General features: G+C 36.2%; 1 protein-coding gene across 3 annotated transcripts in view; it reads right to left on the reverse strand.

Annotated features, from left to right (window-relative positions):
* dyrk1b (dual-specificity tyrosine-(Y)-phosphorylation regulated kinase 1B) overlaps positions 1-17,176 on the reverse strand; it is an 80,934-nt gene extending 63,758 nt beyond the window's left edge. For 2 of the 3 annotated variants that reach the window (XM_087285814.1, XM_087285813.1), the window contains exon 1: positions 16,460-17,176. The gene's annotated coding sequence lies outside the window, so the exon portion shown is untranslated. 3 annotated transcript variants of the gene reach the window in all.
* Between the last annotated feature and the right edge of the window lie 3,895 nt (positions 17,177-21,071).

Raw genomic sequence — 21,071 nt, forward strand, 5'->3', positions numbered from 1 at the left:
TGAAGATGAGCAGCTCCCTCTTATCACACACACATGCACAGAAGATGCTAAAACAGACAGGCATACAGAGAGACATCCTACTGATCAAACTTATGCATGCATCACAATGACTCTGAATCTGCAAACAGGATGCTTAGAAAGGCCTCTGTTACTTTAAGCTTCCTTTTAGGCCTGTGTAATATGACAAAATATACTGTATTGACAAAATATTCATATTTATATAAAGAATTTATATATTTGTCTTTTATTTCATAGCATCATCACAATTTACTGTTTATGGCCTACTTTTTATAAATTCATCTGAGCGTACTATTACATGCCATTACAGGGATGCAAATTGAACCATGAATAACAGCAGCATGAAAAAAGTTGCAATCATGGAAACACAATTTTTACATTTTTCATTTTATTTAGCAATTTTTTTTGTGCTGGGCAAAGCATAATCAAGATGTATTGCATCCAAAATAAACGTGTTTAGACATAATTTAAACAAATATATAAATTATGAATATGTGATCACCACATATGGAGTTGAAAACAAAATGATTCGAACTTTTGTGATTTTTTTTTCTTTTCTAAATATTTCTCAAATGATGTTTAACAGAGCAAGCAATATTTCACAGTAATTCCTGTAATATTTTTTCTTCTGGGAAAAGTTTTATTTCTTTTATTTCGGCTAAAAAAAGTTTTTTTTTTTTTTTTTAAACATTAAGGTCAAAATTATTAGTCTCTTTATGATATTTTTTTTCGATTGTCTGCAAAACAAACCATTGTTATACAATGATTTGTCTAATTAAACTAGTTAAGCCTTTAAATGTCACTTTAAGCTGTATAGAAGTGTCTTGAAAAATATCTAGTAAAATATTATATACTGTCATCATGGCAAAGATAAAATAAATCAGTTATTAGAAATGAGTTATTAAAACTATTATTTTTAGAAATGTGTTGAAAAAAAATCTTCTCTTCATAAAACAGAAATTGGGGGAAAAAATGAACAGAAGGGCTCAACAATAAGGACTGCCCAATGGCCCGGGTTCAGTGTAAGGGGCGGTTGGGACAGTAGACAGGATCATTACTGGCCCAATTGGGACAGTGCTGTCTTGTCATTTAAATTTTATTTGTCAAATGAATGCATTTTAAGTTTGTGCTTTTAAGTCTTTAAATGCTACCTTATCTGTGATGTCGGAAACACCATATTGCTTTTCGGTTGCTCTTATCTGATTTGATGTTTTGAGCATGCTATTTTTTGTGACGGCATCATAAAACTATAAGGATAAAAGAAACGTCTTCTTCTAACGTCTTGGAAGCAGACACTTAGGTGGGAACAACATTGTGGAAAAAAAAATATATTTTGCACAATTTGCAGTCAGTATGACAAGTCGGTCACATTTTGTTAAATAATTTCGAACTGCAATAAATTACCTGCACAGTTTCCATACAGCTCTATTTAGTTTGCATAACACTTTGAACGTTGCTCATTATAAATGTATTAAATGACATTTTTTAAATATTTAAACTCATCTAGAGACATTATTTTAAAATAAATATTTTTTTAATATGTGGCTAAAATAGCTATTAACTTGTCTTTTTTTTGGTACACATATGCATGTATATCAATATATATATAATTATATTAAACACACACACACACACACACACACACACACACACACACACACACACACACACACACACACACACACACACACACACACACACACACACACACACACACACACACACACACACACACACACACACACACACACACACACACACACACACACACACACACACACACACACATATATATATATATTTTTTTTTTAAATTAATACATACATTTATAACTGAATGCAATTTATTTTTGCCCAGCACTATTTTTTACGTTGGACTTTTACTGATTAGTCTTCGAAAGGTGCTTAATGTATTATTACATAATACATAATACATGTTATTTAAATGTATTTTGGATTGCTACATTAATCAAACATTTGCTCTGAAGGTCTAAATAAAGTAAGAAATATGATCCCACATGAATGAGTGCATTTCTGACCATGTGGTCAATATATAAAAGCTATTAATTGATTAAATAAACTATATCGTGGGGCGGCATGGTGGCTTAGAGATAAGCCTTACAGCAAAAAGGTCCTGAAGTCCCGGCTGGGCCAGTTGCTATTTCCGTGTGGAGTTTACATGTTCTCCCCATGATCACGTGGGTTTCCTCCGGGTGCTCCGGTTTCCCCCACAGTCCAAAGACATGCGCTATAGGTGAATTGGATTAACTTAATTGGCTGTAGTGTACGAGTGTGTGTGAATGCGAGAGTGTATGGGTGTTTCCCAGTACTGGGTTGCGACTGGATGGGCATCTGTAGCGTAAAACATATGCTCGAATGTAAAACATATGCCGGAATAGTTGGCGGGTTATTCCGCTGTGGCAAACCCCCAATAAATAAGGGACTATAGGCCGAAGGAAAATGAATGAATATGTATATCGTGATTACTTGTATAATGATATGAGATTTTTTATTGCACAGTCCTACATGTTTCAACAATCACTGCTCTCAGATTTTTAGGAAAAGTGATGTATAAAATAACCCACATATCCATATCTTCATCCAGATCATGTGTGAATGTAAAATGTGGGAACAAAATACAATGTCAGGGAGTTACTAAAGCATGTTGCTATGCAGTGCTAAGATCTTGTGAGTGGCTGATTGCTAAATGGATGCTTTAAGGCCCGAGTCCCCACAAGTCTCCATGGCTTTGTTCACACACTGCAGGGCAAATCTGATTTTATCTTGATCAGATTTTCTGTTCGGCCTGCAGTAGCTTTTTTCCAGCAGGTCTTTTATGTTTGTACTAAGTTAACAACACAAAATTGTGTAGATTCACCATTTATGAAAGTGAATTGGAGAATGTATTCTCATGTGATTCAAATTACAAAAACAGATTTAAATGAGACACAAAATGTATACATTTACAATGCTCAGCAGCATATATAAGGGCATCCCCCACAAATCTCTCATTTAAATTAATATTCTCTATAGGATGCTTTACAATATTACATTTGTGCATATGCATTAGATTAGTCATTACTGAAGGCAAATTTTGAGCTAATCTAACAATAACTAGTAACTCAATTGTATATGTTGAAGGCATGGGCCGTTATAAGATTCTGACGGTATAATAACCTTGAATAAAAATATCATGGTTTCACGATTTGATGGTATTGTGATCACTGCTCTAAAATATTTGAGTAAAAAAAAACTACTTTTTACACCAATTGAGCACAATATATTTTATTTTGAGAAACATTTATAATATTTTGGAGCAGCAAACATGTCAGGCTAAATAGTTATAATAAATTTCTTCTGCCATCTTCATTTGTTTCAAAAACACTGATTTCTTTACAATTTAAAATGGCTCTTTTAAATATCTTTTCTGCTGAAAATACTGTATTCCTAAAAACTAAAAAACTAAAAAAATAAATAAGTAAAAAACTAAAAATAAAATAATAAAAAATAAAATAAAAATTGGAATAGTATAGCAGAACATTTAAAACGTTTTAAAACCTTGACTTTTCCAAACCGCAGTATACCTTGAAAACTGTTATCGTCCCATGCCTAATATGTTAAGGAAAAATTTTAAACAAAATTTGGCGCAATAGCCTATAGTGGTTAGCGTTGAAATATTTAGTGTATAGAATTTTGTTGAAATGTTGTAGTTCGTCTTGCTTTTTTTTTATATATTTTGCATGAATTTAAATATTTTATTTTTCCATTTCTAAATATGTTCTGTGACTAAAATATTAATTCAATAAATATAACTGTTTAACAAATCTGTTTTGTTCAAATGCACCATAAAATATTACCTATATTCACTGAGAAATGGATAAAAAAATTAATTTTCAAAATAGGGTGTACTCAATTATGCAGAGTACTGTATAAACATTTTCATACAGTTGGAACAGCATGTGATGGCAAGATCAGTTTTTTTATTCAATCTGCATGTGTGTTTGCTAGAACATCCACACTGTTAAAACCCAATTAGAATACTCAATTCCCTGTGATTTTGTATTATAATTACCTATAATCTATTATAATTAAAAATGTACATGATATTATAAATGGTCCATTTGTTCATGTATTTACTAACATGAACAATCTTTTACAGCATTTATCAATCCTAGTTCAACATTTGCTAATGCATTATTAATATCCAAAGTTCATAATGTGTTAACATTAGTTACTGCACTGAGAGTTACCATGAACTGGCAATAAATTACTTTGTTCTTATTAACTTAACAAAGATAAATAAATACTTTAATAAATCTGTTGTTCATGTAATGCTATTATTTTAAACTATTACCTTTTGGGTTTCCAGTCTTAAGGAGGATAATAATATCAATGTAAAAGTTTTAAGTTGCGAGTTGAGCACCACATATCTCATTAACAAATTCCATAACAACCAAAACAGAACAATACTAGAATAACATACCTTAAAGTCTGTAAGAAATCAAAATGTGCACTGTTTATTTTGTTAGCACACCAGGGTTCAATGCTAAGGATTTTTCCTTCTGATTTCCTTCAGATTTCTACTTGCCCTGCCAATATTTTCACTGGCCCTACCAAAAAAAAAAAAAGTTAATAGCTATTTCTTAGCCACAAATAAAAAAAATGTGTCAAAATGTTTGTGAATCTAGAATTTGAATATTTAAAAATATGTTATATATGTATAATGAGCAAACTTCAAAGTAGCAAAATGTGCAGGTATTTTATTGCAAAACAAAAGATGGCTGAACTGCCAAACTGACGGCAAACTGTACAAAACATCACTTCATATTTTTTGTCATGGTGTACCCTCATAAATGTCTGCTTCCAAAACGTTAGACACAAATGTTTTCCTTTAGCATCGTCACTTGATGTTGCCGCCATGTTGCCGTCTCTTCGCTGTACTGGTTGTTACAAAAACTCTAACGTGCTCACAACACCCAATCAGATAAGTGGAACCGAGAGGGTAGCATTTGAAGGCTTAACAACACGAACTTTCTCAATTCTGACTGTATTTGCATGCAACTGACAAATAATCACAGGCAAATTAAACTTTAGTGACAGGGCATCAGCGGCCTAATCAAGCCAGTAACGATCCTGTCTACTGTCCGGAGCATCTCACACGCTGGCCCTAGGCCATCGGGCAGTCCTTATTGTTGAGCCCTTCAGACACTCTTATGATTTTTTGGTGTACAAAAAAAATCCATTCAAGTTAATCCACTAATATTTTTTTAGCTTTTGGTAATCTTCAATCAAAGTCTGACCATTTGCTTCCACATTTGGAGTGGCGGTCCTTCTCTGTTGACGTCAGTTTGACAGCTTCAGCCACAATATTCTTAACAACACCTCTCTTATCATTTATTTAATATGAGGAAATGATGTACAAAAAGAATGCCCCGCCCCCTACTCAATATTCCGCTTCAGTCAGAAGTACATTAACATACTTAAATAAATGTCTCAGCAACTTACAATTCATGTAGACTTTAAGCTAAATAATGATTAAGAACAAAGTGTGACATCATTCAGTCTAAAACGACGTTCATTTCAAAAGTTTGAAAGCGCATTCTCAAACAAACTTCTGAAAAGCTGGTTTCAGAAGGAAAACACACTTGTTGCTTTATTACTTCTTATACAGGGAGATATAAGATGGTCTCACAGTATAGCTGCTTGATTTAAAGCCAGCTACTTTATAATATTGATATCTTTATAAATAATTTTAAGTAGTTGGCTAAATCTAAATAAAGGTGACATGACTTTACTCGACTGCAGAACTGAATTGTAGAGCTGATGCAAACATCACAGTCTCTGTTACTTTTTTACCTTGTACTTTTATGTTAACATTTATTATTATTTATTTAGGTATGCACTTTCACATTCTGATTCCAATGCCTAAATAATAAATTGTTGAAATGGCTATAATTAAATGAAACATTCTTAAGAATAAAATATTATGTGTTCTTTGGAATTGTGCACTTGCATTGTGATAATATTACATTGTCATACAGGCATTAATGAGTAGCATAAAATGGTCTAAAAATGGCAATAATTTAATTTATCACAATATATTTTGGTGCAATATACCATACAACAACATATAGATATCGTGTCAGGCTTATACAGGTTTCCAGCATTGATAAAAATAACTAAATTTTGTGTTCAATAGAATTAAAGAAACAGTGAAGGGTGAGTAAACAATTTACAGAATTTCCAGTATTTTTGAGTAGGGTTGCACGATACTGGAATTCGGTACAAATTGATACTAAAATTTTTAAAACGTTATTTCCCACTAACATTTGAGCGTGTTCTTAAACACTGTTGATTTGCCATTGTGTTCACATGCTCAACTGAAATTACTGTGATTGGCTGTGAAGCTCATCAGTTCACCGAACTCCTTGCTGTGTACTGAGTGTAACCACAGATATAGGGACATCAGAGCGTTTTAAAGCCGCGATTCATCATCGATTGCTCGTATGTCAGCTTATAGACAAACCAGCATTTTTTCCAGTGTACTCTCCCTCATGTGGTTTCAAACCTTTATGAGTTTCTTTCTTCTATTAAACACAAAAGAAGATATTTTAAAGAATGCTATTACCAATAAAATACCACCATGGTTTCCGCTATATTCATTCTTTCATGGCAGGGCGCCACACCAAAATTCATCCCGCTACGGCTACATTACAGCTTCTTATTAATTCAAAACATGCATTCATTCTTGTTGTTGTTGTTTTTAATAGCGGGTTATAATCGCACCAAAACGCCTTAAAAGGTAAGTGAATTATAACAGCGCAAACTTTTTTGTTACCGTAGTAGGGCTGTGCGCTACTTGTTTAACATTTTAAGGTGACGTGCTGACTGACTGACTGACAGGTGCGTGATGGGTAAGGCAAGCAAACACGACATAGCTTTCAGTTAAGATGAACACAGAATCCATAATTATAATTTATTTGTAGATAAAGGTCTGTGATTCTACATACATAGTCTATCTTGCTGGAGTTTACTGCCGTTTCACTTTACTCTAGGAAGCATTCATACCGTTCTGTAGGACTATTGGAGAAATTCCTAAATATTCCTAGCAAATCTAATAAATGCTGGAGACAAACTCACTACATAAACGCACTAAATCGCACTTCAGCAGTGTTTATTTAATAGCGCACAAGAAGATCTGCGCTTGAGCAGTGTGTTTGAGGGCGGGCAAGAAGTTTTGTGCAGGAACAGAGGAAATCAGCGAGCAAGCAGAGATTGGCATGCTTGTATAAACATGACATAAATGCGATCCCGATGTGAAATACTGCGCTCACCACATTACTCCAATTGTCATTGAAATAACGCCATGGGTAGTTGGTAGATTTCTGTAAAAGACCTGGCTCACAGCTAGAAAAAATCCTAGAGGAAACACTGTCCATAATAGGTTAAAAAAAAGTCACTACGGAAGTCAATGAGTGCCAGCTAACAGCATTTATCAAAATTTCTTCTTTTGTGTTTAACAGAAGAAAGAAACAGGTTTGGAACAAATGAAGGATGAGTAAATGACGGTGGATTTTTCATTTTTGGGTGAACGATCCCTTTAAGGGTTTGTATAGCTGTGTAGCAACTCGAACATAAAGATATCCAGTCAGTGATGTGCATTGCTCAAACTTACAGGGTTTCTGGTCTTACCTCAAACACTGACCAAGACTGCATCATGTAGAGGTGGAGACTAGACCAGAATGACTCACTCATACACACTACTGCTGCTGAGGGGTACCTCGGCCAGGCAGGCTACTCTTTGATATGTGCATGCAGTGGTCAAGACATTGCAGAGAATGGACATAAACATCCTCCTCACAATGAAGAGAAAGCATCTACATTATAATCTGTACCATACGTCAAATCAAGTTTTATCCGCACTAAGGCTGCAAGATATTGGAAAATTCTAACATTGCGATATTTTATTATTCTGTCATATATACTGCGATATGGACACCATTTCACCAGATGACTTGAATATCTCTATTTGGAAACGATTTATAATTTTAGATTGATTAATTGGGATGATTCTGTAGGTTAGTGCATCTGTGTATAATCTAACAAACAATCTACAAGAACACAATACAATAAAGAAAAAGATATAACAGGGTTTCTGCAGGTTTCACAAAGTCAAATTTAAGACATTTTAAGACCTTTCTAAGACCATTATTATATACTTATATAAAGTTAAATGCTAAGGATTTTTTTTAAGAACATGGTTGAGCCAAAGAAAAAGATTTTAACTTGCCTCATCGAAACTATTTTAATTTTAGTTAAATCATTTATTCATTCACTTTATTTTCAGCTTAGGCCCATTATTAATCAGGGGTTACCACAGTGGAATGAACTGCCAACTTATCCAGCATATGTTTTACACAGTGGATGCCCTTTCAGCTGCAACCCATCACTTAGAAAAAACCACACAACCCCATACACTACGGACAATTTAGCTCTCCCAATTCACCTATAGTGCATGTCTTTGAACTTGTGGGGGAAACTGGAGCACCCTGAAAAAAACCCACGCAAACATAGTGAGAACATGCAAACTCCACACAGAAACACTAACTGACCCTGCCGGAGCTCAAACTAGTGATCTTCTTGCTGTGAGGCGATTGTACTACCCACTGCACCACCGTGCAGACCTTTTGTTATATCTTCACCATATATTTTAAATGTCAAAACAAGCAAAATCTTGTTATAATATTTACAAAGCTACAAAAAACTAAATGTATCCACTTAAAAGTTATTTTCAGAAAGATAATTACACCATATTGCAAATTGGTAGATAGAAAAAGTAAAAGTTTTATTGAGACTGGATTATTGGTCGGCATGATTGTGTAACTTTACATAAAGGAAATTTAGGACCTGTTTAAAATGGACCCATTTAAAGTTGACCTACAACACAAAAGTTCTTCTTCTTTTAAGGCCAAAAATTTTGTTCTTGAAATTTAAGACATTTTAAGACCCCCCGGACACCTTGTGCAATTTAAATAAAAAGTGTAGTTTTAAAATATAAAAACTTGGCGTTTTCCGAGTCTATAACTGTCGAGTAGTAAAAATTGCCACTGCAATTGTAGATAAAGCAAAAAGACAATGAAATGAAATCTATTTAATGAGAATTAAACAAATAGCATGTCAATAATGAAGATTGTTCCTATCCTTAAAATATAAAATGTCAGCTTTTGCCATCAAAAAGAAGATTTATGCAACCTTAAGTACAGAAAATGTGCCGTATGCCATTAGAATTTTAAATACTGGGTTTTAAGTAATGAATAGGGTTTTATTGAGTTTTTAATGTGACGATATTGAATGTAATTGTGTTGCCTGTTTTTGTGATAAGTGGGATGTGAATGCTGATATGGTTGTGTGGTGAAGCCAAAAATAAATTTCCACTTGTGGACAATAGGGATGCTATGATCAGGATTTTTCCAGCCAATACAAAGTACCAATTCCTTGTAGTCAGCCGATATGGAGTACCGATTCTGATGCTCTAAGCATAAAAGCACATTTTCACTCCAAATATGAGACTTAAGTGCCTTACCTGATAGAATAATGAAAGATGTATCATTTAATGTCTTAAATGTGTCTTCTATAACCATTTTGTGTGGACATGTAATGATCAAAAGCAGCTTTAGAAAAAATAATAGATAAAAAAAAATTGTAAGTAAAATCACCAGCAAAGCAATTTGGAAACATTGCAAAGAATGAAACATTAAATAATCATGTCTCAAGGAAGATTAGGGCACATATTTGATGCATAAAAATTTAAAATGCACCTATAAATCCAATACTTCTTACCAAAAGGAAATAAGCATATAAACCACTTTTATTTAAACATTTATCCCGATAAGTTGTATTATTAAATTTTCAAGTTAAAAATAATTTAAGTTTTTTTTTTTCTCTAATATTTCCAGCTGGTTTTAATGAACTTGCAATAAATACTGCTTGTAAACTTGTAAAAAAACACTTTTGATCAGTTCATGAGATCGGCCAGATTTGTTGATCAAGTTATGAAGTGTGATTATTGGCCGATACCGATCTCTGGCTGATCGATCGGAGCATCCCTAGTGGACAATAAAGAAAGTAAAGTAACAGTATTCAGGTGCAGTAATTGAATAATTAAAACAATTGGTTATTAAAGTTACAAAAAGTACAATTTCTTATGACTGAATGTTTTTAAAATCTTTAAACATTTAACAGGCCTCAAAATCACATACAAATGATAAATTATACAGCCTCAATATTGCATATCCTACGATTTGACTATTGGGAAATATTTTATTGCCATATCAATGCTGAAACGATATACTGTGCAGCCCTAATCCATACTGCAAGAAATTAAAAAAATAAAGTTGATCTAAATACAAGAGATGACTTCCATAGTAGCTACACCATCTGTGCTTTTAGAATCTAACTTTCCATCTCTCCTTACCACCATCAAAGTCACAAACACCTAGCAAAATTATCGCTACTAGCCTCAACTGTACCTTCCATATTATCCACCAAGCCAGTTCAGGATCTACAAAGCCACTGTGTGTGCTTTTCATTACCAATTTATGAGCCACTGGAAGCTGAAGGAAAACGACATTAAGAAGGGACAGGCAGCAACAGTTTATGGAAGGAGGATGGGAGGAAGCCATGAAGCCGGATAGGACACTGTAAACCAGAGGTCTGTTCTCATGTGCTTCTTTTTTTTTTTTTTTACAGGCAGCAAACTTTACTTTTGCTATATGACTTGGTCAAAAATACCTGAATTAAACTGGGGGCTTGCAATGTGACTACTGAAGGATTGGACTATCTGAAGGATTGGATCTGCAAAAAATCATCACCAATGTTTTAGCAAATGACACTATGAAAGATCTACTCAGCTCATGCTCACTGACAACTCACAGTAGGGCTGAGGGATTTGATAAAAACCTGATAAGATACGCATCACGATAAAGCAGCATTTCTGTCAATTTATCAATTAATAGTTATATATACCACATGTAAAGAACTATTTCATTTTCACATTTTAAAGTGTATATTCAAGGCGGCACGGTGGCTCAGTAGCAAGCACTGTCACCTCACACCAAAAAGTTTGCTGGTTCGAGTCCGGACTGGGCCAGTTGGCATTTCTGTGTGGAGTTTGCATGTTCTTCCTGTGTTGGCGTGGGTTTCCTCCAAGTGCTCTGGTCTCCCCCACAGTCCCAAGACATGTGGTACAGGTCAATTAAACTGAATTGGCTGTAGTGTATGGTTGTGTGTGAATGTGAGAGTTTCCCAGTACTCAGTTGCGATTGGAAGGGCATCCGCTGTGTAAAACATATGCTTGAATAGTTGGGGGTTCATTCCACTGCATTGACCCCTGAATAAATAAGGGACTAAGCCAAAAGAAAATGAATGAATGAATGAATGAATAAAGTATATATTTGGAAATTTACTTATTTATGTGATCATATTTCTTACTTTATTTAGACCTTCAGGGCACATGTTTCATTAATAATGTAGAAATCTAAAATAAATATTAATAAAATATTAAGCTTTCCAAATAACAAATGCTTACAGGTCCAACTTTACATAAAAAAATAACGCAAAATAATATGCAAAATGTAAACATTGTTCTTTCATGATTGCAACCTTCTCATGCTGTTATCCCAGCCTGATCTCACGAGGAAATTTAACTATTTTACGTTTTATCAGTTCATTGGCTAATTTGTACAAGTTCAGTCATACGATTAAAAAAGGAGGCATGGCACTGAACCCCTCATCATTAGGGGATAAGCATATTTTTAAAAAATTGTATGAATGAGCTTGTAGAAAATTATACTAACTAGACCCTAAATCAAAAAGTTACGAATTGCTGTGAGATCATGTTGGTTATTCATGTTTCTGTCTGCATTGAAACTTGTTTATACTTCTGTGTCAAATGATCGATGTGACCTACGATGCCTGCCTTGTGGATAGTCGTGCATTTAAACTTCTGCGTGCTATTTGTGTTGCACTGCAATAACACTTCCGAAACGCTTGCTGGCAGTAGGTTATGTTTCTCTGTGTCGAGTTTCTTCGCAGGTGTTTTGTTTTTCTGAATGTAACAAGTAGCTAAAACTTGCTCATTCAGGGGCGGGAAATGGCAGACGTGCAACAACATTAATCATAAGGTAAAAACAAAACAGAAGTTTCCATCTGGAGCTCCTTCACAGGATTCGACACTAGTAAACAATTATCAGAGCTCAATCACAGAGCTTACCCTATAAGTATAAATCAGCCTTTACTGTTAAAAATATTTTTTGTCACACCATGAAATAATCGATGTAACAATATGAAACAATGACTGACTTTTTATCTTGCATATAGACCATTTTGATGAATGTAAACAAATACAAAGGTCCCAATGTATTTCCTATTTTACATTTTTAATTTCTATAGTTTGCGAGAATCCAAAGAGTCACATATTGATAAATAATGTTATGATAGCTGTTTTAACATTGAGTTATGATTGAACAGCTTCTTGTTACAGAAATAGTTTGATAACAAGCAGGAAATGTTCATGGGCCAATCACATGACCAAACTTAAATGGTCTATATCAGTGGTTCTTAAACTGTGGTACGTGTACCACTAGTGGTACACAGGCTTCCTTCTAGTGGTACGCAGAGGAATTGCTGAATAATTGAAGTAAAAAAAATGAACACACTTTTAACTCTGACACATACAATAACACCAATGTGATCAGTAAATTGATTTTAATAGGCTAAAACTTTTAATTTTATTTTCAATTTTCTAATGTTTGTTTTGTATTCCATCATTAGAAGCTAGTCTCCTCCCCATATTTGTAACAGTTGTTGGGGGCTTATCCTGTATTTTTATGTCCCAATGTTGACAGGTATAGTTTAATCACTTGCTTTTGTGACAAACAAAGCCTATAACTTGCAGTAAGCACATCTGATTTCTAAATTAAATATGTAAATCCAAATCATACATTTAAAGTTAATGTTTAGATTTCAAATACAAACAAATACGTTAAAAATATGTGCAACATCTATTACAAAACTTTTCAAAAACATTTTATATATGAATAAGATCACAAATAGCCTATATTTATGAGGTCCGAGGCTGCTATATGTTTATACTTTACATTTAAGTACAGCAATTTTCTTTTTTCTTTTTAAGACCATTTGTAATTAACTTTTAGAAGCACATTTTAATTTAAAGATTTTTTTTTACCTGTAAGCACAGGGCAGTGTTAATGTTCAAGCTATTTATTATGTTTAAAGTTGCTGACAATAATAAATATTCATAATAATAGAAATTAATCTGCCTCATTTCTGAATTGTCCAGAGCTTTAGCTGCTTAATTAGGCCTACTACACTACTGTATTTTAATACTGGTCGTTATGGTGGTACTTGGAGAGACTATTTTTTTCTGAGGTGGTACTTGGCGAAAAAAGTTTGAGAACCACTGCTCTATATGATATATATATCATCCAATTACACAACTCAAACATACTTTAAAAAGTCTAGAATTGGCAAACCTGCCAGTTAACAACCGTGTACATTTTGCTGTTTATATGACTATTTATTAAAAATATATATATATATAATTTAATAGTAAATACGCCCCAAAATGACCTTTACTGAAAAATATGCAGGACACCGAACTGCCGGTACTCAAGACGTTGAATGAGTTTGCCAAAATGCTAGTAAATGGCTTTAACTACAATCCCTTACGAGACAAAGCAATTAATGTTTAAAATGGAGGCTGTAAACGTTGCTCCATTTCCCGATGCAATTTCCTTGCAAATGCCTCAATTTAATATGTAAATGAATTACATGGCTGTGGATCTCCTCAAATGAACTTGCTTTTGATTCAAGTCAATGAAAGACCTTGACCCTGATCACCATTTAGACAATGACAAACAATAAGTCGCGTTTATACTCTGAAATGTTAAGATGTGCACAACTTACACTATAATAGTCTGACCAATCCTAGGTGTCAATGCATACTGTTATCATCCACCAAGCCACATGTTGACCCCATTCACAAGCCATGCTTTTAGAGCAAAAGCTTGTTAGGAGCCACATCCAAATCGATGTGTTAGGCTATATGCCATCTGATGAGTGAAGGGATTTGTCCTGATAGAGTAAGGGCAAAGTCAGACAGGGACAGACGGACAGAAAGAGAGAGAAAAAAAACTACCTTCAGACTCTAGCATTCATCATTTACACAGCAAGAAGAGTGCTTTCTAACATTTGGAAGAGCAAACAGTTTTAGCTGTTCATCAAATAAGTCAGAGGCATACATAAACTTGCAGACACTATATAAAGTGTGTATTTGTCAAGTGTTTGTGCGTCCTCTCCTCCCAGAGCTATCAAATTTAGGAGGACGTTGCAAGATGAATGGGGAATACTGCCTCAGGTGGTCTCTGAAAAGACTAACAAGCTTGTGTCCATCCCTGTTTAGTTTGTCAGCTACAGGATATAAGAGATTTGACATTAACGGCTTACAATCCGGGCTAATATCAAATAGGAATTACTTGCTGAGCAACTTTAGTTATACAAAAGACATAATATTGTGGGTGTTTGAGGCAATTGTTCTGTTGCGTGCTAAATGTCTTATGTTCGTGTGCTTCTAAAGTTTAAAGGTTAAAGAGCAAGAGCTTCGCAAGATCTCACAAACACCTAATATAATGCGTTTGGCATCCCATAGAAGGATGCTTTTAATTAAATAAAGCAGCCCCACAGTGAGTTTACAGTCATTGCAAGATTTTGTACAAAGAAGTTAGTTAGTCTATTCACAGCCCCGTGTCACTCTGCCACGGACACCAAAAGACATCCAAAAACAGAGACTGCCACACATAAAAATAAAAGAGGCCTAAAATCAAAAAGAAACTAGAGGGCAGATTAATGCATGCTCAAAGCAGATGTGTGGCACTAAAATGCATGAAAACGAGAGATAAAGGAGACACTATTTTAAGATACAGGTGGCTCCAAAGTTGCAACTTAAAAGTACTGTGCATCTGAAAAGATGTCAATCTCATATATATATATATATATATATATATATATATATATATATATATATATATATATATATATAACTGTAAGAAAATGGAATAGCAGAAAGTAGTTCCAATAGGGTAAATCATAGTTTCACCTACAACCCAAATGATTCCACCCATTTTTGTTCTGAAATATAAAAAATCTACCTGGTCTTTAACCAAAGGTGGAATCCTATTTAACACATTCACAATATGCATGCTTAGACCATTCCCAAAGGTGACAGTGTCTAATGATGCAGTGAGAAGGCTGATCGAGATGGCAACATGCAAAAGAAGAACAGAAGCACAAAGTGTGTCCATTTTGAACCGGCATTGCTACTTCAGCACCACAGCAGAAGCCTTGCAGAAAACGCTATGGAGATGAGGGGTGTAGGCATAAGCCAGATTTATCCACACTCACTGGGCTAAATAGAGACCTGGGTGAATATGCCACATCCAAATGTATTCTAGAGGTGGACAGTAATAAGAATCGACCATATATCTTCACCTACAAGCAACATGCTCGTGCACGTATGAACATTAGGAAGAAAATTGTAACGTCACCCTCTTTATGGAGATGCCTGGAATAAAGTCGCGATTTAACTAGCAAAATGACCTAGGATGATCTTATGGTTTGTGAAACAGTAAATGTATTAACGAATGCACTGAAAACCAACACGATATCTGTCAGATTTCAGTAGCTTTCAGGCATTCTGTGCACAAGATTTGCATCCCATGCAACACCGCAGTTTTGCATTAATGTAATTGTGGCCGAACTAATGCTCTGTGATTTTACCCTCTTTTTTCCTTTTAAACAAGCATTAAATGACGACTGGGTGTCTAAAGCAAACGTGATGGGCTAACCTGACTCATCAATCTGAGTAATGAAAAGCGATAATCGAAAGATGCATTGAAGGTCTCATAATCGAACATGTTCATGGGTGCATGGCTGCAAAAACGCGATCCATGCAGTGGATTTGACCGATGCTTATTTTGCACATATATCACATAATAAGCGGTTTAGCGGCCGTAATGGTTGGGGAAAGATGTTGTGCATGGTTTTAATCATTGCAAATCACATCCACTGACAAGCAACCTGGCTGCCATGAGTTGAGCCGCTGCTCTCTGGATGGCACCGGGAGGATAACGTTTAAACACCTGCCCATGGTCTTTTGCATCTGACCCAGTTTACATGAAGTAACAAGCCGTATACACACACACATACACACAGATGTCCCCACTCCCTCCCCATTCCCCTGCCCAAAGCCCCGGCCTGTGCATCAGGCGTCTTCGGGAACACGGTGTCTTGCAGGAACCGGCTGGGAGCATCTCGTTTGAAAGACACGTTAACGGTACTAGTGAAGAAACCAACTGAAGTCTTACCTCAGCTTCGTGTCCAGCTTCCCGAAGCAGCCATTACCAGTATTCCTCCTCTACCGTCCGAACCTCCGCCACACAGGTACCGGGGCGGACCGAAAAACCGGCAAAACGACCCCCCTCCCCCCGAACCGCCACCCCTTCGGACGGGTTGCTGCGATCGTCTTCCGAAAAAGACGAACCGCGCACGCTGTAGTCTTGTAGAGGCTCTACAACCCCTCTTCAGCACATTTGTTTGTATTTTCTCAGTTTCCCAAAAGCACGGAGAAGCGAGGCGGCGGCGTCTTCAAAACCCCCGGCGCGGCCAACCGCCAGTCCGGTGAGCAGCAGTACATGCAACCGTGACAGCCGCCTCTTGGTGGTCCGCGATATTCCGCCTTATCGTGGTGTCTTCTGGAGCTCGTTCAGAAGCAGCTCGCGGTTAGTGCTGGTGCGGGTCTCGGCGGCTAGCGCTCAGGCTAACCGCGCTCACATCGCCCAGCAGCGGCAGTGTAGTAGCGGCGCGCTCGCGGTGCAGTTGCAGCAGCAGAGAGGGGGTGGAGGGGTGAGAAGAAGAGTGATTAAATGAAAAAGGAAAAAGAAAGAAAAACGGATGAACTAAAAACTGGGGTTTCTTCGTCGCACCGCGATGTGCATTCGCCAGGGACCCCCCCTCACTGCCCGTTAATCTCGGATCGGCTCCGCGGCTGCTTGTCGCTGGAGAGGGTCTGCACGGTAAAGCGCGTCCCCGCTACAAAGCGCGCTCGCTTCAGTGTGTGTGCAGTGTTCACAAAATGGCCGCCTAAACAAACCCGACAACGGGCTGCACCCAGCGGCTGTTAGCGTGATTTGCCTCGGCATTTGCCTGTGCAGGGGAGGAAAACGATGCGTTTACGGGAATAATAATTTAGAAAACGCGCAATGGAGTGGCTTTTTGGCCCGCTTCGAGCAATTATAAAGTGTTAAGTTCCTTGAAGCCAAGGCATAATGAACAATGCCGAGGCAATGTAGAGGTGAAGTAGCTTTACTTACAGAGCTAACGTTAACCGGAGACCACCATAAATGGTTATGACGATGACTAAGAAAACTTATCTTAATTTAGCACAATATCTGTCTTTTAGCACAACAGGTGGTGGGACTGCGAAAAGTTTTCTGATTAACATTTTGGGGTTTTACACGTGCATTACATGAGAAGAAGTCACATTTTAGTGTTCTGGCGCTCAAAGAATGGGATTTAACAGCAGGAGCGGGATAACACGTTGTAATGCTTTTAAACATGCCATATAACATTTCTCCTTAGCCAGAAAAATTAACGTTATATTAGTGAATATTGACACTGGAAAACAGTTGCTTAAAAATATCTGTTGCATAGTCACATCGTGCACGCGCCTAATCAGAATAGTGGGGGTACGCGCTCCTTGAAGAAGAGTTTATCGAAAAGGGGGTCGTGCAATGGATGTGGAGCTGATTGAGTTATCTAAGGTCTTTATACACATCCTCTTTCATCACTATTACACGAATTCCTTTGTTTCAGACCGATGGCACCATTTAAAACGGTCTAAATGTGTCATGTGCCAATAGGATAAAAAGACAAGGTCACAAATATGACCAACTCCCCCACACAAGACATTCACCGCAAACATATTTACAGATCTGCATTGTTCATAACCTTTCTGTCGCATTGTAAGCGTCTCCTACGTCCGTAGGAGTTTTGTGGGAACGATTAGACCGTGCGCGAAATGGACCCTTATGTTTCCCCCCTCTACAATTTTATACATGTTGGAGTCCCCACGTAGTTTATCACAAAACAAAAAAAGTATATGTATTAATAATTGATGAATTAACCGAAGCGTCAGGTCAACCTAGGTTACTAAAATTTAAACATGCAGGAAGTTCGTCATCAAATTCAAGGTGAAAGTTCACAGCGCTACCTTTACCTCTGCCTTACATTCCGATCTTACGCCATCTAGTGGTTAAAGAAAGAAGTAGAGTCAGTTCATATCTTCAGTTGCACTGAAAACGATGTATAAAATAGTTCAATACATTTTTACTACTAATTTTACTAAAAATATTTACTATTAAAACATTTGGTTATAATACATGCATAAATTTCTATTTAATAAAAAAAACGAAATTTTAAATGTTTTCTTTTTTTGCTTGTTTCTGAACCCATGAGGAAAATCCTCCATTGTCAGCTGTTTGGTCAGAACTGTGTGTAGGTATAGTGTGTCCACAGTCATATTGGGATGATAGAAACACAAGTCTCTTTCTTAAAATTTCCTGAGGTTAAAGTAGGATCCAAATCGTTCCCGTTATGAGGCCGACCGGAACGTGACATAGGAGTGCTGTTTTCCCCGCCCACCAAATTGATTGTCAGCCGCGTATTAACAGGCCTCTGTAGTAATGCGTATAATCATATCCACGAGACAGGACGTGCACAAAGCAGCTAAGATTAAAAGATCTTTTCAGTGCTCTGTGATCATCAATCATCATTAAATGTGATAAAGAATAAGTTTCACAAGTTTAAAACATTTTTAAAACAGTGTGTTTGTAATGAATTACAATGATTTTACCGTCTTTATCACCACAGCCGCATGTCAGTACAATTATAAAAGACGCTGCTTTAATCCCGGTTTGTGGACATAACTCAGGTTTATTTTGTACATTAACATAACAGATATTTATACAGCAGTAAATATTAATGTGTATCCTGTCACATTTATGTGCAAAAACAATAAAAGTTAAACGCAAGAGCTGTGTGTTTGTGCGCGTAAACTTTGTAACGGCGTTGTGTGTGACTCATCGTTGTAGATAGACAAATTAATTCCACAACAAATACAACAAATAATCATTGGGAAAGTTCCTACTGTAGCATTTCTCACAAACGTGACATGAGATCTGCTTCCTTCATGTTCATAAATGTGTAATAAATAATCTGATGGGTGTTTTGAGCTGAAACCTTACAGACACATTCTGGTGACACAAAAGACTTATCTTAAATCTGCAAAAGGGGACAAATAGGTGCCCTTGAAATGTGTTCAATAAGAAGAACTGCAAGATATAAACTTCTGATGGGGAAAGTCAGAACTGACTGATGCAAACTTTGATTAAACTTTGTTTAAAGACAACAATTCTAAAATAAAATATTCAGGAAATCAAGATCATTTTAACTTTCAGAAGTTTCTGAAAAATGTAAAAGTAAGTTTTCAGACTTCTTGAGGCTCCTATAAATGAGACCAAATTATAATAATAAAAATTCAACAACCTTTAAGTATATATTTTTGTCCATTTCATCGACATCAGGTCAGAACAGTTGTACTACCCGAACTAGGCATGGGCCGGTATAAGATTCTGATGGCATGATAACCTTGAAGGAAAACATCACGGTTTTACGATATTGTGCTCACTGACAAAAGTCTTGTTGTTGATCCCAGTTGTAAGAGCAACAAATCGACTTCTGGTTGATCATTTGGAAAAATGGCAGAAGGAAGATTTTTCTGATGAACTGCATCTCAGTCATCACAAATATTGCAGAAGACCAATTGGAACCCACATGGACCCAAGATTCTCATAGACATCAGTCAAGTTTGGTGAAGGAAAAAATCATGGTTTGGGGTCACATTCAGTATGGGGGTGTGCGAGAGATCTGCAGAGTGGATGGCAACATCAACAGTCTGGGGTATCAAGACATTTTTGGTGCCCATTACACTACAAACCACAGGAGAGGGCAAATTCTACAGCAGGACAGCGCTCCTCATCCTTCAGTCTCCACATCAAAGTTCCTGAAAGCAAAGAATGTCAAAGTGCTCCAGGATTGGCCAGCCCAGTCACCAGAAATAGACATTATTGAGTATATGTCTGGTTTAAGATGGAGGAGGCATTGAAGATGAATCCAAAGAATCTTGATGAACTCTGGGATTTGAACGCTTTCTTTGCCATTTCAGATTACTTTATTAATAAGTGATTTGAGTCATTGCAGAGATGTATGAATGCAGTCTTCCAAGCTCATGGGAGTCAAACACAATATTCATTATTTTTCCACTGCACCATGACTTTATATTCTATACTGGACATCATTTCTGTTAAGTGAAAAGACTTTTGTCTAAGCAAAGTCAGACATTACTGTCCTAATTAAATAATTAAAAATCAGGGCATGATAATATTTTATTTTGGAAAAATAGGTAATCTAGAGGCTTTTGCCTTTCATAGAGTATAAGCCACTTCTGATACCAAATGATCAACTAGAAGTCAAGTTATTATTTGTTGTTCCTAAAACTTGGATAGTCGAGTGTTTGTCAGGTAGTGTACTGGATTCCTTTCAAATTACAACATGCAGAGTCTTATCACCATTTGACAATCATCCACTCTCATGGACTGCAGACTTTAAGTTAGATGAAATGCTTAAGAACCACAAAAACATGGGCTGACGTGATGTCTATTGTAATGGACACCGTGTCCGAAGGGGTTAAAAAGTCAGAACAGTAAGACAAACTTACAACTGCAAGAAAAAGTGTATAATTGTAAGAGTCGCATCAATTATTGTATTGCAGAAAACCTACACAATTATTTGAAAAAGGTAGTAGGTAGTAAGTGAAGTAGGTTTTGAGCATGTTGCACTGTTTTATAAAAACACTCAACA

This window comes from Danio rerio, chromosome 16 (assembly GCF_052040795.2).
Source record: "Danio rerio strain M-AB ecotype USA chromosome 16, GRCz13ab, whole genome shotgun sequence".
Lineage (NCBI taxonomy): Eukaryota > Metazoa > Chordata > Actinopteri > Cypriniformes > Danionidae > Danio > Danio rerio.